This window comes from Vulpes vulpes, chromosome 8, assembly GCF_048418805.1.
Source record: "Vulpes vulpes isolate BD-2025 chromosome 8, VulVul3, whole genome shotgun sequence".
NCBI classification, from domain to species: Eukaryota; Metazoa; Chordata; class Mammalia; order Carnivora; family Canidae; genus Vulpes; species Vulpes vulpes.
This window is the reverse complement of record NC_132787.1, coordinates 90,977,253-91,003,235: the sequence shown is the minus strand read 5'-3', so window position 1 is coordinate 91,003,235 and position 25,983 is coordinate 90,977,253. Positions and strand designations below refer to the sequence as shown.

General features: G+C 43.6%; 1 protein-coding gene across 2 annotated transcripts in view; it reads left to right on the top strand.

Moving 5' to 3' along the window:
• The first annotated feature begins 10,376 nt into the window (after positions 1-10,376).
• The window catches only part of MAPRE3 (microtubule associated protein RP/EB family member 3), a 54,257-nt gene continuing 38,650 nt past the window's right edge, over positions 10,377-25,983 (top strand). Inside the window, exon 1 of one of the 2 annotated variants that reach the window (XM_072767457.1) lies at positions 10,377-10,648. The gene's annotated coding sequence lies outside the window, so the exon portion shown is untranslated. The remainder of the gene's footprint in view (positions 10,649-25,983) is intronic. The other variant, XM_072767458.1, reaches the window with a different exon arrangement.

Sequence of the window (25,983 nt, the reverse complement as noted above, 5' to 3'; positions counted from 1 at the left end):
AATTATTAATTAATTAATAATTATTAGTTAATTAATGGAAGGAAGGATATTCTATCAAATGCTATAACCTGGATGAGCCTTGAGAACGTTATGTCAAGTGGAATAAGCCAGTCACAAAATGACAAGTATGATCCCACATATTATATGAGGTATCTAAATAGTTAAACTCATAGGAAGAGAAGTAGAATGGTAGGTACCAGGGGCTGAAGAATGAGTAAAAGGAGAAAGGTTTAATGGGAATAAAGTTTCAGCTCGGTGAGATGACAAAGTTCTAGAGAACTATTTAACAACAATGTTAAATATACTTAACCTTACTGAACTGTGCACTTAAACATAGTTAAGACGGTAAATTTTATGGTATGTCTTTTACTACAATAAAAACAAGAAAATTCATTATAAGAATTGACCATTTGCTAGGCCACAAAGCAAAGATTCAAAAAATTCCAAAGCATCAATATTGCACGAAGCTTGTTCTCTGTCCACATTGCAATTAAATTAGAAATAAACTACAATATCAATAAACCCAGATGTTTAGGAACCGCTGTAAGGTGCTGAATAATTTATCCATTAAAGAGAAAAGTACAAGTAAATTATGTTTATGCAAAATATAAGTGTTTTAGTATGAAATATTAAAATTGTGGTATTCAGCTAAAGTGGTATATAGAGTTAAATTCATGATCTTATATACTTTTTTTTTTTTTTATGATAGTCACAGAGAGAGAGAGAGGCAGAGACACAGGCGGAGGGAGAAGCAGGCTCCATGCACTGGGAGCCTGACGTGGGATTCGATCCCGGGTCTCCAGTATCGTGCCCTGGGCCAAAGGCAGGCGCCAAACCGCTGCACCACCCAGGGATCCCATCTTATATACTTTTAAAACAAAACAAGAAATTTAAAGGCAATGAGTAGATAAATGGTTAAACATGGCAGATTAACAAAATCTACCCCTCTCAAATCCTCACTAAAATGGCATTCAGAAGAGGTGTTAAGCCATAGAGAAAATGAGACAGAAAATAACATGACAGCAAATGAAAGCTATCAACAGAAATGTGGGGAAATGGTAGCTAACACTGCAATGTAAGGGAAGCTGAAATTTCTGCCTAGGTGGGGACCACCAATTCACATTCCAGAACCCAGGAAAGAATCCAGAGTAAAGGCTCTTAGGATCTCCAAAGGCCAAGGACTGGAAACAAGAAGATTGGCTAAAGTCATCTACGAGGAGCAATTAGACCCATAGATTCTCCAGCCTCGATGAGAAACTGTCCCACTCCCTTCCAGGCTGCCCAAGGGAGAGCACAAAGTTAGGTGGATTTAGTGCAGGGGAAAGTGCTGCCTAGTGAGATCAGCTTCCCCCAGCCTCTCCTTTCCAGGTGGCCTCCTATAGCCAGTGTAGAAGATTGTATACCCCCAGGCAAGGAATCTGACGATTCTTCTGGGCAAGCTGGTTGGCCAAGGAGAAAATAACGAAATTCTGATATCTGGAGGGGCCTGCAATGATTTGGCCAATTTGTATACAATTCTGTGGTGAAACACCTCAGCCAACATGCCCCATCTATGAGCTCAAACCTTCCAGTCAGCCTGTTTATGTCTTAGTCTTGAAGATGAGGAAAACCCCTCAAAAGAGAAACAGTATACAAAACAAAAATAAAAAACAAAACAAAACAAAAATAAGTACAAATTATCTCAGAGGAAAATGAGATGAATCAAGGAGTAAATGAAAATGTCCAAGACAAACAACCCTCCCAGAGAGTACAGACTTATAAAAAAAAAAAAGACCAGAAAAAAAAATTGGAAAGACAAGGTTAGATGATCAATCTAACACTAGTTCCAGAACTAAGAGTACAGAAAAATGGAAGAAAGGAGTTTATTGAAGAAATAATAGAAGAAATTTTCCAGATTTTCTGAAAGATGAGTTTCCAGATTGAAGAGACATCATCATGACATTTCTAAACAATGAGAGTAATGCTTTGAGAGCTAGCAAGGGAAGGAAACACTAGCTGCATATGAAGTATTAGAAATTGGATATCACCTAATTTATCAGCCAAACTATTAGGAGATGGAAGATCATGGAGCATGTTTTCTACATTCTGAGGGAAAATAATTTCCATCCTAGGGTTCTATACCCAAACTGTCAACCAAGTGTTAATGAAAAGTCATTTTCAGACATGCAAGTTTGAAAAGACTGACTTTCCTTGTAATCTTTCTTGGGAATGTCTGTGATGCTGTGTCCCAACATAAGAAACTAATAATAAAAAACTGGAAAAATATGGGATGAAGTAAATAGCAGATTCTGCATAGGTAATGGGATAAAGAATGGTCGTAGAAGAACCTCTCGAGGGATCTCTGGGTGGCGCAGCGGTTTGGCGCAGCGGTTTGGCGCCTGCCTTTGGCCCAGGGCGCGATCCTGGAGACCCAGGATGGAATCCCACGCTTCTCCCTCTGCCTATGTCTCTGCCTCTCTCTCTCTCTCTCTCTCTCTCTCTGACTATCATAAATAAATAAAAACTAAAAAAAAAAAAAAAAGAAGAACTTCTCAAAGGCAGATGTGCAGCAGCCGAGAGAACAAGTGGCCCAGTTGGAACAGTCCAGAGAAAATCCTGATAGAAGAAAAGCCATTTGCTCCCATATTTGCTCTTTGGTTACTATGTGCTCTAAATACTTATCTGGAAGTGGTTCTTGGAAATGACCAGAGGGCATTGCTCTCACTCTTGATAAAAGAGAACTGAAGAAGAGGGGATTTGCAAGAAGAATTCATCATGGATTCTCAGTTTGGAGATTTCTACCACCATCCCTAACTGATCATCCAGCCCAGTGATAGAGAAGTGCCTTCACCAGGTGTGCATGACACTCCTCGAAAGTTCTATTTGTTCAATAGTACCTCCTTAATTAAAACCAAGTTCTGGGGTGCTTGTATAGCTCAGTCAGTTAAGCATCTGCCTTTGGCTCAGGTCTTGATCTCGGGGTCCTGGGATTGAGCCCCACATGTTGGACTCCCTGATCAATGGGGAGTCTGCTCCTCCCTCTCCCCCATACTCTCTCTCTCAAAAAAAAAATAAATTAAAAAACAAAGTTTTGTCTTTCTGGAACATGCGCCCCTTTCCCCTAGCTCTTCCCTCTGGGAGTTCACAGAACAATAGCCATCTCATTCATGGAAGAGCTCTTCCAATATTTGCACATTTTTGTGGGCTTCTCCCTGCCACCCTACGCATGTAAGTGTTCTCAAACGTCAGCATGTGCCAGAATCACCTGGAGGCTTTATTCAAACACAGTTTACCAGGCTTCATCCCCAGAGTTTCTGACTCAGTATGTCCGCTGTGGGGCCTGGAAGTGCGTTTCTAACAAGTTTTTAGGTGTGCTGAGAACTACTGCTAGACAAACAGCTCCCATTCCCTCAGCTGTCATCCCATGACAGTTTTTCCAAGCCGCTTACCATCATCTTAAAAGCGTAGCACAAAGCCTCCACAATGGAGGTTATGATGTTTCTCATAAGTCAATGATTTCCAGCCTGGGGAGGATAGGAGCAAGGAATAACTGAAAGGCAAAAGGTGGTGGGCAAGTGAATCTCTAAGCAATGACCTCCTTTGGAGGACAAGTGCCTTCAGTTCCTAGACAGCCAAAGCGACAGCTGTAAACTGAAAGTGCCAAGAAAGTATATCTTCATCTGCCCCTCTCCACTGCTAGACTGGCTTCTTTCGACCCTGTCTCTGCCTTGTTTGGCCTTTTCTGGCTCCCTAAAATCCTGGGTCCTCGGGATGGCCCTTGATCGCCGCAGTAGTACCCATAAAAGCCTCCAGGTGGCGCTTTAAGCTCATCAGTGGCTGCTTTTTCCTCTTAAAGGAGCCAAGCTGATCTAACCTAGGAGAATAGGTAAGACCCTAAAAGGGCAGACAGATCCAGGTTACCATGGCCTCCATCCCAGGCCCCAGAGCAGCTGGGGATCAGGTCAGTCTTGAGTGTGAGTGAGGGGCCATAGTAGCCCTTCTACCAGGAGAACCCCCAGGGCCAATCCCAGGTTTACGTTAAGGTCACCAGATTTAGCAAATAAAAATATAGGATGTTCAATTAAATTTGAATTTCAGATAACAGACAATTTGTAGGTTTTCATTCATGTAGATGTGTCTCAGGTAGTGTGTGTGGCTTATTTTTACTAAAAAAGTAATTGTTGTTTAACTGAAATTCAAATTTAACCAGGCATCTTGCATTTATCTGGCAACTCTAGTTTAGGTTTGCTTACCATATCCTACCTTTCACATCATGAATGCTCATGGAACATGTGCCAGGCATGTATGTGCTAGATACTATAAAAAGGAAGCAAGTGTGGCTCTTGCATTTATAGATTAGCTTAGGTAAAAAACATATTGACAAATAATTACAGTACAGAAAGTGTAGGAAGCAAAAGGAATGGAAGAAGTTCAGATTTTGGAGTTGGCTTTAAGTTAAAACCATGCTTCTGATGTTCACTAGCTGTGTAATCTTAGGCAAGTTCATTAATCTCTGGGCCTCAGTTGTTTATCGTGAAAATGGGAATGATACCAACCTCAGGAGGTGATCAGGGGGATTCTAGAAAATTAATCCAATGAATCCCAGCCTTGATCACCCATCTGATTGTCATGGTGGGCATTTTCCACAAAAAGCAGGGTAACGTCTTGCAATCTAAGCCACTGGTATAGAGTTGTTGTTCATTCTGGGTATAATACATCATTAATGTTCACAGGAGTTTTGTCTTAAGACCTTTGCAAATTCTACATTTGCATATTGCCTCCTATTTATTTATTTATTTATTTAGGCTTCTATATAGTTTAATAGGTTATAACTGAGGGAGGAATCAAGTGACCTCTTGACCCTAGTGAAAGTTTAGTTATTACTCATAGTTACCATTTATTTGGGTAAATATTTTACTGTGTGTGCGTCATTGCTAGGCATTTTTCATATACTATCTCATTTAACGATCACAACAATAGATGAGAAAAACCAAGGCTCAGGGTCACATAGCCAGAAAGTATCAGCCCTAATGCTTATGCAACTCTCCTAGGGTAGAGAGCTAGAGTCACTCTCTAGATAAGGACTCATTTGTTTATTGTCATGTGATTAGAACTCATCCCTCAGCAAACTTTGATATTTACAGTTGTAAATTTTAAAACCGTGTCAAGGATTTCCTACATGTGAGGATAATCCTATTTGAGAGCCTCTTTCACTTTTAGTGAGTTTCAAATAAATAATGAACACAGTTGGTAACACTTACCAGCACCATTGCTCCCTGCCTGCACCTCACCACCAGGCAGAGCAGCCCTGCATGTTCCCACCCAACATCTAGCCCCCCACCAGTTAGAGTTAATCCATTCACCTAGATTCCTGCCACTACTTGCCTTCCCAGTCACCTTGGAAAGAGTGCAGAAAGGTCAGATTGTTTTTAACTTGCTTGGCTGTTTTTCATTTTGTGTTAGGTGCTAAGAATACAAAGCTAAATAAAATGTGGTCTTTGAGTGTGAGGATCTTAGGTGGTGAAAGAAGTGAACAAGCATGGTAATACAAGGTGATAGGGGACCATGATGAAAAATGTGCCTGGTACCAAGGAGAACATGTCAGCTCTCCTAGAGGAGGTCCATGATAGTGTTCCAGAGGACATGACACGAAAGCCGGTCTGGGAGAATGAGTAGGATTTTGCCTAATAAAGAGAAAGGAGGGACTCTAAACAGGATGAACCTCATAACATGGGCTTGGCCACAAAGCTGAACTGCTTGCCCAGTTAACTGCAAGTGGTTGCTTTTTGTGGCTGACATATATGGCAAGAGGTGATGAGGCTGGGGGGCATAAGAGAAGAGGCAGGTGAAGTGAAAGTGGCTGGCAAAGGCCAGATTATAATACAGCTTGTCCACCATGTGAAAGACCCTGAACTTTATCCTTTTATCCTCACCAGTGTTTCTTAAACTTTCTACTAAAGTACAGGCATGAAAGTATCTTGAGTTCAAACTCTCTTTAAAAGTCTTATCTTTTAAAATCATGTGATTCTTGCATTGTCCTTCATCATATGTCTGTTTGTCTTCATATTTTAAAATGTTTTCCTGAACCTCCAAATAAAAATTACACTCAAGGAAGATGTGACCATTCTATTAGCTGCTCCCCTCTGTACTCCCTACATAAATCCTCCATGGCCGGAGGTTGCTTCAGCCAGTTTGAGAAGGGCAGCCATAGGGATTTAAGCAGAGAAGGTATGTGATAAAATTTATCTTCTAGAAAGAGCCGTTTAACAGTGGTGTTAAGGATGGGTCAGAGATGGGAGAGGTTGGAAGCAGAGACACCAGGTGGGGAGGCTCTGCAATAACCCAGGAAAGAGACAGTAAAAGTGATGGAGATAAAGAAGGGTCATATCTGAAAGACATTTAGAAGTGGAGTTAATAGGATTGGAAAATTGTTCTGGTATAAGGAGTTGGGGAGAGATGTAGGATAAGATCATCCTCAGGTTTCTCTTAGTGATGCCATCAACAATACTAGGGAATATAGGAAGGGTGGGTTTGGTGGGGGAAGGGTAAATAAGTTTAATTTAAGCCCACTGAATTTGAGGTGCCTATGGAATAGAGAGTTGGAGATATCTAGAAGGCAATTACATATACAGGTCTAATAAGTAGGCGAGCTGCTTGGGCTGAAAATACAGCCTCAGAAGTCACAAGAATAGATGAGACCACTTGGGGAGTATGTATAGAAGAAGGAGAGGGAAAAAATGAGATGGGAACCCAGGGAATCATGAATGTCTAAGGGCAGATTTAGGAAGCAAGGGAAAATGGAAAAAGGAACATCAAAAAGTCAGGAGGACCCATGCTTCACTGGTGAATGGCCAATTCCAGGGGTGGGGCAGGAAAGGTACAAGATGAGCCTGGAACATCTTGTGTCAGAAAGCAAGCAAATGTTCAAAGAATGATGAAAACAAATCCAAAGGGCACAAGAGCCAACTTGGAATTTCTTCCACTGGCCAAGTCTGTGACAAATTGGGTATCAAAACAAATAATCATAGGAAAAGATTATAACCTACTGGGGGGAAAGATCCATGTCAAAGCTAATGTAAGTAAGTGGGTCTGAGCCCTAAATCAGGAACTGGCAACATGTGCCCAGCTGAATTTCAGAATTGCTATGAACTAGTAACTGATGTTTGCCATCTGTTTTTCTCCAAATTTTTTAAAAGATTCTATTTATTTATTCCTGACACACACACACACACAAAGAGAGAGAGAGAGAGAGAGAGAGAGAGAGAGGCAGAGACATAGGCAGAGGGAGAGAGAAGCAGGCTCCATGCAGGGAGCCCGACGCAGGACTTGATTCCGGACTCCAGAATCACACCCTGGGCTGAAGGCAGACGCTCAACCACTGAGCCACCCAAGTGTCCCACTCCAACATTTTTGAGATGATAATGTTCATAGCAATAATCCCAGGCCTGTGCCACTAGTGTATGCTGAGTGTACATGAGGCACACAGTGGGTTTCCTTACTTTGCAAGGTCTTCAGATCAAGACAATTGATACTTAAGGAGCTATACTCAAGGAACTGAACCTGAGGAGCCATACCCACACAGGGACTGATTTAGCTGATGGGATCCTGGACTTCAAGATGGTACTATCATGAAATGGGATTTGGGGACGAGGGGGAAGGGATGAATGTATTCCACATCGAGTGGGATGTGGATTGTTGTCATCAGAGGGTAGGGTGTGGCAGATTATATTTTCCAAAGATGACTTCAACAGTGTCTCCCATCCACGTGCTCTTATTATATGACTTGGACATTCTTCCCATTGAGAGGTGAGGTCTATGCTCCCTCCCCTTGATCTTAAATAGACTTCTTGATTTTTTCCAATAAAGTGATATGTCAAAAGTGATATCTGAGACTAGGTTATAAAAAGGGATGCATTGTTTCTCTTATTCACTATCATATTCATCCTTGAAAACTTTACCGTATAAGGAGTCCAACTGCCCTGAAGCCACCATGTAGTGAGAAGGCTAGCTCTGAGACAGGAACAAAGAGGGTTGTCTAGCCGGCCTCCTGCCATTTAAGCTCCTGCCACCATCTGACTGCACTCGCAGGATAAACCCTCAGCCAGAACCACTCACCTGAGCTCTTTTAGAATCTCCATCCTACAGAAACAGAGATGATGAAATGGTTATCATTTTAAACCACTAAGTTGGAGTGATTTGTTCTGTAGCAATAGATAACTGGCATATAGTAAAGTGTTAACGTGGAGAATCTGGGTGAAGGGCATGCAGGAACTCTTTGTACAGTGATCCTCTACCCCATGTGTGGCAAGCAGGTGGGGCTCCAAGGACATAATCTCTTCTCAGGATTACTCAGAGCAGTCTACATCACCCAGGTCTACACCTACAACCATGCAGCTGAGCTGGAACTTCAGAATGGGGAAGCAAAATAAACTGAACCTGAAATTTTCCCCTTATCTTTATAGCATGCAGACACCCAGCAGATACAGTTAGGAACCACTTCCATTCTCCAACTCTGTGGATAGAAAAAGTATAGCCTGGGTTTTCACTCTCCTAACTCCTTGATTTATCCTGGGAATTATTCTCTACAAGGAGCCCTCTCCTTTCTGAGAGTTACCTTGGATAGGAGGAGAGGGTCTTGACTCAGCACCTGCTGTGTCCCTCTCTTTTCTTATTCTATTTGTGATGGGCTGCCTTCTCCTTCTCCCCCAAGAAAATGGGCTCAGTTGGAGTCCTCTGACACTAATAGTCTTGGGATGGAATCTCTTGGAGCTAAACAGGGAGACTAGGAAAAGAATGAATTCTTACTTCTGAGTCATTCAAAGAGAATGCAGCATCTCTAGTATGTCAACAAGCGCAGCAGAATCCAGTGATGTTCACCTAGAGGGCTCAGTCCAAGCTGGGTCAGCAGATGATAGAATAGAAAGGTGTGAAGAGCTTGCACTGATTATAGAGAGTGACAGTAGGTCAGTACGCAGTGAGGAAATTTACTCTAGTAGGTACATCTGGGATAGTGTAGAAGAGAGACTAGATATAGTCGAGGATTCAGGAAATACAGAATGCCAGAGTCTCAGATAATAAATGACTAGAATTTTGGCATTAGGATGGAGAGCTAAGGAAGTGATAAAGTTATAATCATAGCAGTAGTATTAAAGATTAAATATGTGCAAAGATCATAGAGAAAATGCTGATTGGGACTCTGAGGCAGCTAGGTCAGAGAAAGTGAGAAAGAATAAAATCATTTTTTTTCTATTTACCTTTTGACCCCCTTCACCCATTTCTTTGGAGTCAAAGAAAGTCTTGAAGAATCTTTGAAGAAAATCCTTGCCTTACTTGATTTGATTACAGCAACACTTACTGGAACTCTACTATGTGTCACATTCTGTACTAGATGCTGAGGGGAGCTGATGAATAAGAGAATTCCTGTCCATAAGGGGCACACACAGCCTGATTGGAGAGACCCACATGTAAGTCAAAGACAATACTTTAGGATGTGTGTAATAAAAGAGGTATGTTCAAGGTGGGTACAGAGGTGACCTCAGACATCTGTAGGAGTGAGGGCTGAGGGAGGGAGAGCCATAAATCATCTGCGGGAAGGGAACCAAGCTGGTGAAATCACAAAGAGGGTGACGGTAGTGGAGCCCTGGGTAGAGCACTAAAGGAAAAAGCAGGTGTGGACAGGGAGAAGAGGGATCTAGAAGAACTGGGGAGAGCCATAAAAGCAGCCTTGCCGTAGGGAATTTGGAAACACCAGTGAACAATATCGAAGACGGACTAGTTATGAGGAAGTAGAATCTCAACCTACTAATGGGCAAGATGAAGAAACAAGAATTGCTTACAAATACACTGGCAGAGAGACAAAAGGGTTGATAAAAAAAACTCAGGTGATATGTATATAGACGATTTTGTCAGCTCGATTTAAGGGTAAAGGTATAGACCTTCTGGTAGGAGACGAAAAGGTATGTTCAACACAGGTAGGGAAAAAATTGAAGCTGGAAATAGGAAGAACCGGCTGTGATTAAAAACCATAAACCGCGAGGAGATGTTCAGCCTTAGTTCTCCCGGGTTGCCGAAAAAGAAGAAATAAGCTCCAGTTTTTCCTTTGCGGTAGCCGTGAGGCAGAGAGGAATCCGTCATCTGGCTACTACGGAATCAGGTGTAAATGGTTGTTCCTTCTGAGCTTAGTTAGAAGCGGTGGAGGAATTGTTACCCTGTTGCTAAGGGGAGAGGAAGGGGCTGTTCCCGGTTGCCATGGTGACAAGGTGAGAGCGTTCCCTCGGTACCACCATAAATTTATGAGGCGGTCTCGTCTCCTTGTTGCTATGGCAACGCAGAGGGACTGTTCTCGTCGCCCCCCGCGCCCCCCTCCCCCGCCGCCGTCGCTAAGACAAGGTGGAGGTTGGGGCTGTCCTTCCCTCGCCGCCCGGTTGCCTTGGAGACGGCGGGTGCCCTGGCCCCGCCCCACTCGGACTGACAGCGCTGGCCGCATCGCGCCTGCGCAGTGCTCTCTTCCCCCGCAGTCCCTGTGCGTTGAAGCCGGAGACCGCGGCGGCCTCGGCGAGGACCCTTCGCCCCGGAGCCGCCGGCCGCAGCCGCAGCCGCAGCCGCAGCCGCAGCGCCCCCGCCGCCCGTCGCCCGCCCCGCCGCCTCCACCGGAGCAGCCTCGCGCACTGTGAGTCCAGGCCGAGGCGACCGACGCCGTGGGGCTGAGTCAGCGGGAGGCCCGGGCCCGGGCTGGGGGAGGGGAACCGGGCTGCCCCCCTCGCCTCCCCACCCGCGCCGCCGCCCCCCAACCTCGCCTCACCCCCGCCGCCTCTCCCGCTCCATCGCTGTCTCCTGGCGTCCGCGGCGGCCGGCGGGCCTTCGAGCCACTCCCCCTCCCTGCCCTCCCTCCGGACCCACCTCGGGGGCTCCTTCCCCACTAGATGTGGCGCCGCCGCACCTCCACCCCGGGCCGGATCCCCCCGCATCGCCCCAAGCTGCCTCCGGGCCGCCCTCGTCGCTTCTCCGTACTCCTCCCGGGCCTGACACCTCCGGCGTCTCTGGTTTTCCCCCGTGATATGCCAGAAAAAGAGTGACAAGGGAGAGGGCGAGGGCAGACTTGGGGGAGGGGGGGCATTCGGCCTGCCCAAACCTCGGGGCCTCAGGTTCCTTACCCACATGCTTCTGCCCTGGCTGGTGTGAGGAAGCAGGTCTGGACAGTTCTGACTGGCTGCTAAGAGCTTGTGGGGCTTTCAGAATAGATTTTGCTGAGAAGGACTCAGCCGCATGATGATCAGCTACTGTTTAGTGAACACCCGCTAGTGCACGGTGGCCTTCCAGTGGGCTGGGCTATAGCCTTGGCTGGTGCCAGGAGAGGGACTAGAGGTAGTGGAGGGCGGGGGAAGGTTGCAGTGGGGAGCTGAAGTTCCTGTGCTTCCGGTGTGCTGTTGTGAATAAGCATCTTGGAGAACTCTGCAAGTGTGCCTTTTATTTTTATTTTTTTGCAGTACAACCCCGGTATAATGTGAGACCTGATATCATTCATAGCAAGTGCTTACACTGTTTCTGTGTTGAGGGCTTGTGGCCAGGACTTAATCTCTGGTACCTGTAAATTCCATGTAGTAACCAACTGGTGACAGTGAGATTTAACAGAACATGTGCAGAGTAGAGAAGAAGAACCCAGGTTTCTCCCTGCTGTAGGTCTGTGGCCTATACCCTCAGCCTCCTGCAGCTGTGAGTCTTTGTGGTGGCTGTCAACTGATAGGGGTTCTAGCATATTTGGACGAGTCCCTGGCTTATGTTTACTACCAATCCACCTGCCCACCCTGCATTCTCTTATCTTGGAGGATCCCAGATTGTTTTCATTTTCCAGCAGAAATTAAGCTGAAGTCAGAGTTGGTGCCCGCAGCCAGAAGCTCTCTTAATAAACGTGCCTCAACTTGAGGACTCCTAACTACTATGCATGTACCTCACTGCCAACTTCCTTTGATTCTTTTTTTTTTTCTTGGCTTCCAGATTCCAGTGTACTGTTAGCAAATATGTGTAAATATCAGCCAGTTAAACCCTACAAAAGACTTTGTATTTTTTTTTACTCCAGGCTGCCAAAGGAGTAGATAGTTTGCTTCTAAAAATCATGATGAAGGGTCCACTAAATTTGCAGTTTGGGGGATTGCAAACAGTGAGGAATAATGATTTTGCTCCTTGACTTTGCTCAATCATGGCCTATTGGCAGCCTTCTCAGAGCCACTCCCCACCCCCATGCCCATCAGATTAGTTTACAGTAGCAAAGACGGCTGTCGCCCTAGTTTTAAACATAGAGATGAAGTACAGGAGAACTACAGCCCCCATGCAGCAATGCAGTTTCTTCTGTTTCAAATGCCAGTCTGGGGTTTGGCGGGATGCACCTGCCTGTGGGACGATGGGAGCTGTGGGGCCTTACAGTTACATTCCTTCTGTGTGGTCCTCTCTGTTGCATAGCTCACCGAAATACCCGGGCAGGGCAGGAGCAGACAGCTGTGCCGGAGAGCTGCTCCTCCTGGGTTGAGTGTATTTTGGGAATCAGCAATATTACTGGGGTGGAGGGTTGTGAATTAAGAAGCAAGAAAATGTGTCAAGGCTAGATAGATGAAGAGGGTGTGAGTAAAATGTTCCCTTTCCAGTTTGCTCTGGGACAGAACATTTTCAGAGCATCACAGTGGTTTTTATATGGGTTAATTTGCCTTTGAAATCCATACCAGTGTTTTATGAGGTAATGATGGAATGCTTTTTAAATGGCTACTGTTGGGAAACACACTAATACCTGTGTCTTGCACATTGCCTGTATAGTTGTTACTGAATATAATTGTTAAGAACAGAGAGAGGGACTATTTGAATGAAGTTAGACCTAAATCTATGTAATCTATGTTGTGGTTTTGTAGCATTATATTCCATTTATTCTAAGACACACCAGCAATTTAGCAACAGTTTTTAGTAAAACAATTTAACACCAAATCAAAATATATACGTTGATTCTAAGGCACATCCTAATCTCAGGAACAGTAAAATAGCCAGGAAGTGGCAAGACTTGAAGGAGGGATTTGTGTGTTTTAGAACTGAGAAAGGGAAAAAAAAAACTGAGAAAGGGTGAAATATATGATATTTCTGGGTGTGTGATAATGTCATCACTGACTTACCTTCCTGAGAGTGCATGCATAGTGAGGACAGATTTCTTCCAAGTCCTCCCCCCAAGCCAGCCCACTTTATGGGGTTATGTGTATAAGATGATCAACTGCCATTAGCCACAGTAGTTGGCTATTGAACAGAGGAAAGTTCCTATGTGGGAATCCAACCCAAGACCTTATTATAGTACCTTCCAGAAGCTGAGCCAACTAGCTGGCAGCAAATGACTTATGAGCTATACGTGAATTTGGCTGAGTAACATCTTTCAGGAGCTAAACAGAAAAATACTATTTTTTCAAGCAGAATGCATCTTCCCTGATTTGTTTACAGACATATTTGTAAAGATCCTAAAGCACATGCCCAGCCCCAACTTCTACGATGTTAGTTGAGGGAGCTTCAGATGATATAGCTCAATGTTCTCATTTTCAGATTTTAGCATGAGACACCAAGAGTTAAGTGATTTGCCTAAAGTCACTCAACTAATGTAGAAAGTATGTGAAAACTACGTGAACTATGTACACCATACAAATGAATGTTGGTGGTTATTAGTGGCTGAGTCAGGATTAGAACCCAGATTTTTACACTAGAGCTAGTCTACGATACTACATTGTCCCATCCCTCATGTTTCATATTCCAGAGGGTTTTAATAAAAATAATTTAGTAGTCTGTAATTAGTCCTGTAGACAAGGATTTGTTTCATGTTGGAGATTTTGCAGAGCTAGGTCAAATCCAGTGTCACACTGTCTAACTAAATATTTATTCTTGCTACCTTAAAAATAATAATTTTGCCTCGCACACTCTCTGAATTGAGGAAGGTTTTCCTTTCAAAACTTTGCATCATCTGATATAAAGCAAATGTGAAGGTGGGTGCCTGTCGTCCTCTCAATTTGGCATCTGTGAGGCTGCTGCCTCCTGGGAGGCAGGAGACAGAGAACTGAGAGGGGACAAGAGGAGCAATAAACTGGATTATCTTCCAGCTCCCAGACTGGAACCTTCTGTAGTTCCCGGAAGCCCCAGGGAGATTTCTGATCCCTCTCCTGGAGAAAGTGAGACAGTCTGGCCTCTGGAAGCAGACAGACCTGAGTTCAAATGCTGGTCCTATCACCTCCTGGCCATGTGGCCTCAGTGGGGGTGGGATGGGGAGTGGGGCTGTGGAACCTCTGCATGTCAGTTGCTTCCCCACAAGCCTGGGATGATAACCATCTGTTTTGCAGGGTGATCATGAGGGTTAAATGAAAGAAAGTATATAGTGTGCCTGCTTAATAAGACATAGCAATCACTATTTTTATTGCTAGGGTATAACATTAAAAAAATGGCACACTTTTTTTTCATGACTGAAGTCCATCTTCAACCCTCAATTCAAGTAGCCCTCATCTCCCAGCAGCACTTATATCATGTTTGACGTGCACAGAGAGAAGAGTTGTCCCATGAATACCTGGTACTTGCAGTGTTATTCCAACTGCCTAAATAGGACTATATGAAATGCCCCTTTGTGTCCATGTATTCAGCTGACCTGGTTATCTGAAAGACTAGCAGGGCAGGAGCACTTGCCTAGGAAAGCACAGGCTTGGTGTGTTTGTATGTGTCATGGGGGCAGTCAGTCCTCCATTTGGGGAGGCCAGTCTGGAAAGCGAGTTTAATTTGAAATGAAAAAGCTTCTGAGCTGTTCCTTGTGACTAAAGCTCCTATGGCCTTTACTCACTTTCTTTACTGTTAGAGGTGTAGCTCTTATCTGTGACCTTGCTTGCATCAGTTTCTGCCTTTGTCCAGAAGATCTAGAGGACCAGGGAAAGGAGCTATCCATCTTAGGAAAGAAATCTCCTAAAAAAAAAAAAAGAAAGAAAGAAAGAAAAAAAGAAATCTCCTTTCTAGTGAGGAGAGGTAAAGGGAGATCATTTTGGATGGCAGCATTTCCAGGTGGGGTCAAGGCAGAGACTACCAAGTAATCCAGGAGCCAGGGCAAGCTGTTCAGATAGAACACAAATGAACTTAAATTCCTGTAAATTTCATTTGGGAATAAAATACCCAGATACAGGCATCTAAAACCTGAAAAGATAAACACAGTAGGTTTTACTTTTTGGGAGTAGAATCTAGGTGTGGAGGAGGGAAAGGGAGACTCAAAGGGGAAATTTTACTTTATATGCTTCTGAATGTGAATTGTTATAAGAAGCATGTATGTTTTTGTCATTTTGCATAGACCAGTAGAGTTAGCGGTGGCTGTTTTTCAGCGAGTACGTTTTGATAAAAGAAGCATTGCTTTTACTTAGAGCCTTCAGTGCACGGGGCAAATAGGGTTAGACGCCTTTGCTCCAGCAGGCTAACCCCATTCGCACCAAGCCAGCCTCATAAGCAAGGGCACAAAACTCCAAAGTGACTGCTTCCCTGGCAGCCCAGGATTGTCTCATTGACCTGCTACCTCCCCACTTCTTCCTCCTGTTTTCCTTCCCTTCTTAAGAACAGTCCCCTCCTGGGATCCCTGGGTGGCGCAGCGGCTTAGCGCCTGCCTTTGGCCCAGGGCGCGATCCTGGAGACCCGGGGTTGAATCCCACGTTGGGCTCCCAGTGCATGGAGCCTGCTTCTCCCTCTGCCAGTGTCTCTGCCTCTCTCTCTCTCTCTCTGTGGCTATCATGAATAAATAAAAATTTAAAAAAAGATGGAGTTTAAAAAAAAAAAACAGTCCCCTCCTCTTGCCCGATTGAAGTTATCATTACTATTCCAATATGCTAATTGCATTTTCAACTGTGGATAAAATGCCATCTGAATAGATGACCTTTATGAAAAACCCACACCCCTTACTTTACAGCAAGAAGGCTTAACGTTTAAAGGACCCCCAGCTTAAGTGCTGACACACTCTGTAGCACCAGCTGTGTTCTAGATCAACCTGGCTGATAGAGTACATCTTTCACACAGCGATTTATTAACTGCTTTTCCTAGAAGTTTCTGATAAACTCTGACAAAATAATTACATATTATTGAGCTTTAATCTCATGAGTTGGTCAGTTGTATTTCCTAGCCTGATGTCCTATTTATTATAGAAAGAAGACACACCTAGTATTTGGACACGTGCTTCGGCTTGTTTAACCAGGAATGAGGGTTATGCTGAGTAATCCACATTCCATCACCTAAACTTCCCTTTGGCCAAGAGTACAAATTTGTGACAGTTGGCCAAGGTTGGCGAGGAATCCTGTTGCCAAGGATGGTTTTTCCTCTGTGTTGAGTTGACCAGCCAACACTGGCCTAAGCCCTATATCCTTCTCACTAGCATTGTGGCCTCCCAGCTTTGTTAAACAGTCATGATGGAACACTAGCATTTGAGCTCTGGATGCTTCATTTGCCTGAAGTAAATAGGACTTGACCTTGACCTATCTAAGATGTTTCAATTCCAAGTAAAATTATTTTCTTTTCCTGAAACTATTTCCTATATATGGGAGATACATACCACTATGTGTTATGTTTAAAATAACTGAGCAAGAAGCATTGCTTCAAAGCTAACCAGTAATTTTGACAATGTATGTCAGAAGCCTTAAAAGGACACATATCCTTAGATCAGAAATTGTCATTCTAAGAATATTTAGAAAATCAAGAGTATATATAAAAATACTGTACAGGGATTTTTATTGATATAAGATTATTAATAATATCAAACAGTTAAAACAACCAAAGGATCAACAATTAGGGTTTGGTCAGGTTTACCCAGATAAAATACTGCACCTGTGTGTGCACACACACACAGAGAGACTATATGTACATTAAAAATCTGCTAGAAGACTATTTGTTGACACTAGAAACTTTTCATATAATGAGTGAAAAACCGATGCAAAATAGTATGTCAAGAATTATACCATTTTTTATAAAGAAAAATGTGGGAAAAGTACCAGAAGAGCATATGCCAAACCATAAGTGATCATCTTGAAGTAATGGGATTATAAATGAATGGGGTTTTTTTGGTAGTGCTCTTCACTATTTTCCCAATTTTTCTGTGTTAAGCAATTATAACTTTTATTATAAAACTTTTTAAAAATATTTTTATTTATTTGTTTCAGAGAGAGCGCGCGTGCAAGGGGGCAGGTGTAGGGGGAGGGACAGAGGATGAGGGAGAAGAAGGAAACCTGAGGGGGCTTGATGAGCCAAAGGCAGATGCTTAACTGACTGAACCACCCAGGAGCCCCTATTATAAAACTTTTAAACCAGTGGTTTATGGATTCCAGGTAGTAGAGTTATCGCTAAGGAAAATCACAGAATATTTAATTTATTTATTATTATCTTTCACTGTTGTCATGATTAGCGAAAAACACTTCTTGAAGCTGTTTCTTTAGATACTACTTTATCTCTTCTTTGACAGAGAACACGCCTAGAGTATTATTGTGTGGGTGTGTAACTTTAAAACATGGCCTAGAAATGCCCAAATCCATCATCTAGAGAAGTAATCTCTCTTGACTCAAATGAGATGTAAAAAAAAATTATGAAAAGAAAGTATCTTAAGATAGTCTTCTTTGCCTCTTACATTTTGCTGTTTAAATTTATCAGAAGGTTTCAGTAAAACACTGTATAGCAGGGTTTACTGTTTTGAGTGGGCTTTCTTCCCCTGTGTCTATTCAGACTTTCTGGATTCCCAGTTCCCCCGTGTCTTGGGGATCTTATGTGAGGCTTGCTCTCATGTTTTGGTGGTTGTATACCTATATGAAGACTGTGCTCAAGCCTGCTACAGGCTCCTTGCTCTCTTTGCCTTGGCCATATTCTGTTTAACCGTCAGCTCAGAGGTCCTTTTTCTTCCAAGGACAGAGAAGGTTGGGTGCCTGCTGGTAGCCACCTGATGGGCAGAAGCCCTCTGCAGGGACAAACTGGCAGGGCCCTCTTTGCTACACCAGGTTCACAGAACTCCTGGCTGTGAAGGGAGAGGTGGCCCAGCAGCTGTCCTCTTGCTTCATCTTTCCCATCCACACACCCATTGTATTGTACACCGCCTCCATGGCGCAGCCCAAAGGACCGATTCCTGCCCTCCACCAGTGGTGGTGTCTGCTCACGTCAGAGCACTGGGGATCCAGGTTTTAGAGTTGGGGGCCACGTGGCCTACACACCACTCAGCCTGGGCTGCCAGAAATGTTTGCTGAGCAGAATCTGCCTCTTCTTCCAGATGATTCCGACTACCCAAACACTTGTCCCAGATGGAGACAAGTGGAAGCCTTCCTAGCCACCTGGGATTATTAGTGAGCAAGTCTTTGGGTATGGCTAGCTGAAGTCGCTCCCCACTTGGTGAGAGTGATTGTCAGAGAGGCATTCATCACGCCTTGAGGGTGTGGTTGTCCTGGTCACCTTGTCATTTAAATGGGATTTCCTGATTGGTAGGAAATGAAATCTTAGCTGCTCTGAGTCAGCAAGATCATAGTTGAACTAACGTGTGGTGTGCCATGTGAAAGGGGCAGGCCTTGGACCACTGGATGAAATTAAATATCTCCTCCCATGTGAGGAGTGTTTCACTGAAGGCTTATCTCCCCTGGTGTAATATGCGCTGTGTAGCCAGACTTCTCTGCAGCACCAGACTCTTGGCAGACAGCCGCCACCCCCACCCCCTTCCCTGCGGATTATTGCCACTTATCAGGGACTCTGATTTAGTCTCTGATTTGTTCTGATTTTAGATGGGTAGAGTTCACAGCTGAAAGCTCTCCGTTTGGGCATCCTATTAACACCTTTAAGTGACAGGACCACTGCTAAGTACAGAGATGTGTTATGCTGGCCCCAAAATAGCAAGGTGCAGTGTTTTGAGACTTGATAAGACTTGTATTCCCCAGAAAGTACAGTTTCCAGGTTTATAAGTTATTCACATAAATTTATATGTTGTCTTCTCAAGGCTTTATTCTAAGTATTCTCTCAACAAATACTCCCCAGGTCCTCTCTGTTTTGTATTCTTAGTCACTATGGGATTTAAAAGAAATGAGATTTAACCCCTGTCTCCACGAGGAGATCGTAGTCTGGTTTGGAAGATAAGATGCATGTGTGGAATGACTGGTATATTTGACAACATCAGATGTCAGCAACATATCTGTGGTGCCTTGTTGTTGTACAATGTGGTCTTTGTCCTTAAGGAACTTGGCTAATATTCTGCTGAGAGGTGGACAAAAATGATACAAGTCACTACAATACAAGGAGATGGGAACTCCCTCAGTGATGGGAAGGGCTGCTTTGGCAACCCAGAAGGAAGAGTGACCCTGAGCCTGTGAGAACTGGGAGGGCTTCAGAGAGGGAGATGCACTGGGGCTGGCTGAGTAGGCAGATGCAGGACCTGTTCACCAGAGGACAGATGAGTAAGACAGTTCAGGTAAAAGAAATGAAAGAACAGTGCATTGTGTGTCATTAGTGCTATAGAGGCTAACTAAATTCAACAAGGATTCTGAGAGGAAAATAATCATTTTGAACTGGGGTAGTTATAAAAGACTCTGTAAAGGAAGCAGAGTCTGAGCCTGTCCTGAAGGTAAGCAGGCTTTCAGGAATCAGGACAGCAGAGAGGACTTTCCAAGAGGCAAGGCGTCTGCCAAGGAATGACCAGGAGTGAGTGTGATGGGGACCATAAGCAGGTCACCCTTACCATATTTAGGGTGTGGCAGTTTGGGACAATGTTGGTGACATTAGTCAGAAGTTAGGAAGTTGAAGAGACAGTTTGGAGAGAAGCTTCATTTCAGATGTGGAGAACTAGAGGTGACAACTGGAGGCCTCCCAGGTGGAGCTATTACATAGAACCAGAAGCCAAGGGTGAGGCTGAGATGGAACTATAGATGTGAGAGTCAGTGACACAGGAGGGATGGCTTCCCTGAAAGGGACTCTCTCCAGAGGTCTGGGGTACAGAGCACGAAGACCAGTGCTCCAGATAATAGGCTTCAAGAATTGTCCACAATTAGGAGAAAGGCAAAGAGATGTGGGAAGTTATGATGGTTTAGCAGCAAGGGAAGAGAAAAGAGAAGATGTCAAGAAGAGAGCTTCAGTGCTGCTGGCTTACCTAGACTCAAGGATCTATCCAGAAAAAAAATCATGATGATTGCTGAGGGTGTCTAGTAAAACACTAGAGATGGAAGCCAGGTTGGGTAGTGTGAAAGAGGGAATTGAGTAAAGAAAAAACAGAGGCAATGGATGGTCACCAGAAAGCAGCAACAGGAAAATGGAGAAAAGTCATTACCAGAAGAAGCAGCAAGATCATTTTTTTTATTATTGTAATTCTCTTCTTTATCAGCAATTGTATGTAAAAATTTAATGAGTGTGTGCTTTTCGTTTATATAATTTTTATGTATTAAAATGCACTTCATTTGCAGATTTCTCTGTTTCAGCATAATCCATGTATTTGTCACTTAAATATACCATTTCAGTACACACTTATCTTGATGAGTACTGAGTAATTACATGGAATTGTTGAATCACTATATTTTACACCTGAAACTAACATAACACTTTATGTTAACTACACTGGAATTAAAGTTAAAAAAATAAATAATATAATTAAAATTTAAAAAACAAATATCCCATTCCTTCTGTGGTGTTCCATTATATTGATAGCAAAATATGCTAAACCACCAATCTATTATTGGGCAATTGGGGTATTTCCAACATTTTACAAATTGTAAGTATAAATATTTCTGCTCTGAACATCACTGTACAAGTCACTATTATTCTTTTGTGGGTTATTTCTTCAGAGTATATCCCATAAAGTGGAATTACAGAGGCGAAGAGTACAAACAATGCTGGATTTTGTTTTGTTTTGTTTTGTTTTTCCCATTTGGCCCTTTCCCCCTCCCCTCTCCCTCTGGCAACCACCAGTTTGTTCTCTGTATTTGTAGGTCTTTTCTTGCAGGGTTTTTAAATTGATATATAATTGACTCATAACATTCTATTGGTTTCCAGTGTACAACATAGTGATTTGATATTTGTATGTATTGTGAAATGATCACCACAATAAGTCCAGTTAACATCCATCACCACACATATAATTACAAATTGTTTTTTGTTGTGATGAGAACTTTTAAGATTTGTTCTCTTAGCAACTTTCAAATATACAATGCAGTAGATGACAAAGTTACCACACTGTACATTATATCACCAGGACTGACTTCTTTTGTACTTTCTGACCTTCACTCATTTCTCCCACTCTCCATTCCCCATCTCTGGCACCCATCAGTCTGTTCTCTGTATCCATGAATTTGGTGTTTTTAGATTCCACACAGAAGTCTTTGTCTTTCTCTGTCTGACATATTTCATTTGGCATAATGCCCTCAAGTTCCATCCATGTTGTTGCAAATGGCAGGATCTCCTTTTTATGAATGAGTAATATTTGATTCTATATATTATCACATTTTCTTTATGCATTCATCCATCAGTGAATATTTAGGTTGCTTCTGTGTTGTTGTTGCTTTTATACTAGTCTTATTATGCATTGTTCTTCATGGTGATCCAGCCAACTTACAGTTAGAGTAAGAGTTTGCCATTGACTTAGAATGATTCCTGATAATAAGGAGATCTGAACATGTGTAATGGTACAAGGGAGAAGGAATTATTTGAGGAAAATAATTAGGATGCAAGAGAGAAAGGGAGAAAATGGGGGAAGATCTTGTGGACACCACTGTAGGGATCACTTTGCAGAGGAGGCATGGGCTGCCTTTGAGACTGGTAGGAGGAGAGAGTATGGCTCTTTCTACTAATGACTTGCAGGGGGAAGCCCAGGGGAGGTGACTGGAGTTCCTTCTAAGAAAAGACTTTTTTCTCAGTGAAATGGAGCCAAGGCCACATGCTGAGGTAGGGGATAAGGTCTTGAAGGTCTGAATTAAATGCTGTAAAAAATGAGCCTGAGCATATGAGAGATGAATAAATGTCTTGTTCAGGGCCAAGGGCTGACTTGGACCCAGGGATTCCTAATGGGCGGAGTCTCTGAAGTCTCTGAGTCTCTAGCCTGGGGAAGCAGCAGAGTGGCAAGCAGCAAGGGCCGGGGGCATGTTCAGCAAGGTTTCTGAGGAGGCAGGATTTAAGATGGCATTGAAGCAGCTGGCCCTAAGGTCAGAGGCAGAGGGAAGTGCTACAAATCTAAGAGAAATGCTGGTTGTCAGCAGAAGGAGGGGCAGAGTAATTACAGGTTCAAGTGAGAACAGAAAGCAGGTTTAGAGTATGAGAGATAAGTAGTAAGGAGGTTATTGACAGAAGATTTTAGTTTTAAAATTTGGAAGAGACTGCTTTTACTTTTAATTATTTACCTTTGTGTAATGTTTGCAGTGTTTTTGTGTGGGCATGTATTACTAGTAACATTTCTGAAAATATTTATTTATTTGAAAGAGAGAGAGCAAGAGTGAGCAAGGATGGGTCAGAGAGAGAGAGAGAGAGAGAGAGACTGTCCAGCAGACTCTGCACTGAGCAGGGAACCTGATGCAGGTATCAGTCTCATGACCCTTTAATCATGACCTGAGCCAAAACCAAGAGTTGGACACTTTGCTGACTGAGCCACTCAATGGCTGCATCAGTAACTTTTTTTGTTTTAACTAATTTAAAATCTCAGGAGTAGAGCTGTGCCTTCAGGGTATGGTTGGACTACTCTGAGATTGATGAAGGAGAAATGAAGATGGAGGAGGATCCCAGAGTCTGACTTGATAAGTGTTAAAACTGTGAGGTGTCTCTGCTTGTCAGTCAGGAGCTCCTGTGGTCACAGCTCGTCACTACTGAATAGCACTCAGCCACCAGCATGTAAACACCAACATGTCAGTAGTGTTTCAGACCTGAGGACATCAACCTTCCCTAGGCCTGGCAGCATTTTCAGTGTGATGTTGTGTAGTTCTAGCTGTTTCCAACCCTCTGACCAGGTGCCCTACAGAGCCCTTCCTGTCTGGCCTCTGTCAGTGAGGGCCCTTCCTTTAGGCAGATCCAGCTCCTTGCCAGGAACACAGTTTTGTGAATGGTGTGTGGCTTCCATGTCATCTTCACAGACCCCCTCCCTGGTTGCTTTCTGCAGTATACAAACCGTACATCTGTATACAGCAGCCCTGTTTCTCTTCTTGCCTGTTTTGAAAAAGGCCCTTCTCTCCTGACCCCTCTTTTTCTCATATTCTCCTGGATTGTCCACTTTGACCCTGACCCTGACTGACACCCATAACTGCAGCCTGTATTTTACTTGCTGGATTCACATTACCTTCAGGCTGCACAACCTAGCCATTTACACAGCTCACCGCACACAGCAGTCACAGGGGCTGATGGCAGGGAACTGAGCAAGGAGGGAACACACGTGGAAAGTCAGGTGTTGGCATCAACCCAGGGAGGTGGAAAAGCGGGGGGGGGGGGGGGGGGGGGCAGTGCTCTGTACTCTTTCCAGGGCCTTCAGCTAAGACTCAACTTTGCCTGGCCATTTTGTAAATGCCGTTTTGTTAAAGCCAGGACCGAGCAGGAGTATGGCTCCCTGCCAGTCCCCACCAGAAAGGGACCAACAGCTTGCCGTGCAGGCCTCAAGCCAGGTGGGGTAGGAACAAGTGTGCATGTAGAATTTAATGGGCTCTTTGTAAACACAGACTCCTGCCGACCCTCTTTTCTCTTTTCTCCTAGGCAGCCTAGTTGAGAATAATTAGTCCTTGGCCTATAATTATTAAATGAAAAGGAAGAGGACAACTGATCAGCTGCAGTACATGAGAGAGCCTTGAACCTAGAGTTAGGACACCTGGGTTTAGAGTTATGTGACCTCGAGCAAATCACATTTCTCCTGATCTCATTTCCTTTTCTGTAAAATGAGGGGTCTTTGCATATGCTGTTCCCTCTCCCCTGGAACATTCTTTCCTGGCCTTTTTGGGCTAACTCTCCTTAATCTCACATGTCTGGGCCTAAGTGTCACTCCCTAAGGGAAGTGTTTTCCTGACCTCCACCCCAGCTCCACTACAAGCTGGGGCCCCCATGCAGGCTTTTTCAAATTGTGGATCCCAAACTAATTGGTTGTGACATCAGTTTATTGGGTTGTAACCAGAATTTTGTAAATGAATAAGCCAGAAAATGTCAGACTGCATTGTTCATAGTAAGAGCAAGAATTGTTATTAACCATGTCTATATGCATATATATACTTCTTGGATTATAATATAAAATGTCTTTTTTACTAAAATGTTGAAAGCCATTGCTTTCAAAGCTCTCTAGTCTTGTATTTTTCCTCTACAGCACTTAATGTGATTATAATTATAGAGCTATTTGTATGATTATTATATTACTGTTTGTTCATTTCACTCAACAACAAGCTCTATGAGTCAAGGACCAAGACTGACTTACTCATTTCCATCAGACCCAGAAATAGTTGAGACTCAACAAGTAATCACTGAATGAGTGGCTTTCTGAGGTGTGTTTTGTGGCCAGCAGTTCTTAGTTCTACATAGTCATTCCTAGGAGCGAGTAGACAGTGACCAGAATGATAAACTAACAAACCCTCGCGTTCATCCCTAATGGACAAGAGGACCGGAAAGAGCAGGTCTCCGAGTGCTCCTCTCTAGGTTGGGAGTGAACTGGAAACCAAGAAGGCTCAAACCAGCTCCTCTCAAAGGGAAATAAGTAGCAGATACCACTACCATCACTCTCTTCAATATGACCTCACTTGGGCAGAGTTAACTTTCCAGTAAGGTAAAGACAGAGACATTTAGGGAGCAAAACCCACCACATAATTTGTGCTTACATAAAAAGAAAATTGACTGGTCTAGCACTTCCTCTCCCAAGGATGCATTTCTGGCTCTCCTGGGTGTGGGGTGACCGGACCCTGACCTAGGAGTCCAGTAGGTTCCAAGGGTAGGCTTCAGAAATCCTTTTCTCCCTGCAGCACCTCTACCCTACCCACCAACGCTTCCAGAGAACTGATCTACTTCCCAGGGCATCTTTCTGAAGCTAGGCAGTCTAACAGCAGGTAGACTGTGCTTTTCCTGATGCAACAGCCTCTGATTGTATCCCAAAGAGCCTCCAATGGCCAGGAAGCCTCCATTAGCAAGACCCAGCCAGGCACCGCTCTGCTCAGAGCTGTTCTGAGACATGCTAAAGGTCATAACTCAAGAGGACTTGTGACTCTTGAGGGTGCTAGGAACCCAGTGATAACACAGGCCCTGTGAGGAGTATTTAAGATGCTCCAGTTTGCCCCTTTATCTTTAAAGCTTATCATTGGAACTCAGATGGTCCTGCCATCATCTAGCTGTTTTGCGAAAATTATATTACTTGCTGCCTACGACAGATGATCTCTTTTGGTTGAGGACTGGAGATAGGGGGTGGGGGCAAGGGAATAACTAGTTGTTTTAGAACTCCCAGAACTGTTAGCTGAAACATCTTAATGTAGACATTGCATTCAGCTTGATTTTCTGGAAGTGGCAGCCCCTTCTAACTGCCTCTCCAAAGAGGCTGCCTGTCAGCTTCTCTCAGAAGCTTTCCCAGGTATCTGAGCTGCAGTTGGGTTGCTGAAGGCAGGAAGTCAGCTAAGAGAAACAACTGAGAAGCCTCTCACCCCCTGTCCCTTCCCCATAGGGATGCAGGGGCTTGGACAGGCATCTCTCTATGACTGCTGGCTCACCAGCTATTTCTCTGGAGGACGCTTTCAGGAATTTTAGATCGCTTGTCCCACTCTCACTCTCATAATCCATACATTCTCATTTGTATTTATGCATTAGCTTTTCCATTAATGAAAATAATTCTTCAAAATCACTATTAACTTGCCCTTATATTCAGAGAAACTTCTAAGAGTAATGTGTATTTAACTCATTTTAGTGTACAGTAGTCATCAAAAATGCCTTTTTTGAATAGCAAGTATAAGTCAAAATTGCCTTTAAAAGTATTTTAAAATTAAAGCATTATGGGGGCACCTGAGTAGCTCAGTTGGCTGAGCATCCAACTCTTAATCT